Source organism: Octodon degus, unplaced genomic scaffold, assembly GCF_000260255.1.
Source record: "Octodon degus isolate 3935 unplaced genomic scaffold, OctDeg1.0 scaffold00085, whole genome shotgun sequence".
Lineage (NCBI taxonomy): Eukaryota > Metazoa > Chordata > Mammalia > Rodentia > Octodontidae > Octodon > Octodon degus.
The window spans coordinates 11636334-11637755 of record NW_004524661.1 but is presented as its reverse complement, the minus strand read 5'-3'; positions in this window follow the sequence as shown (position 1 = coordinate 11637755).

The window sequence follows — 1422 nt, the reverse complement described above, 5'->3', positions numbered from 1 at the left end:
TCATAGAGAAAACAGATGATAAACAATAAAATTAAATTACAACATCCCAGAAAAATGTCAAGTGGCATATTGCTCAAGAAAATTAAATCATAATAAAGAGTCATTCCTTCAAGATGCATATACTTTAGAAGTCTCACATGCAATTTTTTTTAATTCATTGAGGCAGTAAGTGACTGAGTGCCAAATATGAGTTCCTTAAATACTTAGCATTCATGAATTCAGAGATGCCCTCCCAAAGCCTGTTCAGTCTTGAACTTTGATCAACCCACACTATTTTTGTGTGTCTCTGCAAAAATCTTGATTCAAAGACCTGGACCAGTTATTCTGCCAAAACTGTTAATTCAAAATCAGTAGCATATAAGCCTCACCTAGGATTTCCACAGAGTACTCAGGATCAATCCCTCTGGCTTCTGGTACTCAGTAATCAAACAAGGCAAACTTTTAGATATGAATCTCTGTGATCCTTGTCTCAGAATCAGGGTCCCTCTGGCAGCCCCCTGTCTCTCTATGATTTTCCCTTCCTAGTAATAACACTCTTGCTAATTAAATATTCAAAAAGTTTTCTTCTTTACCATTCAGAGCAACACCATACAACTCCCAGGACAGCCACCAATAAGGCAAAGGCTGGTCTCTTCAACCATGCCTCCATTGCCCCAGGTTTAACAGAGATTATTGTAGTATAAGTCATAGCAAAATTTAAAAAAATAACTCACAGCACTTGAAATTCTCTCTAGGAGCATTTCTAAAAACTTTTCAATTTTAAAAACATTATGTGAATGCTTTCTAATTTCTCAAAACCTCAAGCAATCTTGCTTCTAATAATACCCAAATTTCTAGAGAAAATTGCTTTTAGAAGTTTTATGTGCTTTCTAATAAAAGGACTTTATGTATTGTTTATTAACAAATATACAAATACAAAAGGGCTTTTCTATAGGTATCATGTTCCATAACCCATTTTTTCACTCAAACATAAATTATAGACATCTTTTCCTGTAAGTAAATATACTGTCATATTTTTAGTGGTAACACAGACTATCATGAAAAAGTGTGATATAGCAAACTTCCACCATATAATTAAGAGTTTAAATTCTTTTCAATTTTCAAATATATAATAATTTTTCAATTTTCACTACAGTTTTTAGACATATCATTTTTGGGTTTTTTTTTTCAGAACCAGGGATTGAACTCAGGCCCTTGCACTTGCCAGGGTAGCGCTTATTCTATTGAGCCATCTCCCCAGCCCCCTGCATTGTTATATATGTAATATATTTATTTTTGAGCACTGACATATGTAGACCATCATATACATATATGTATGTTTGCATATTTTCATAAAATAAAATTCCTGTGATTTGAACATTTAAAACAAAGGATAGGCACATTTTAAATTTATGGACTATGGGGAAAACTGCACTAATTTGT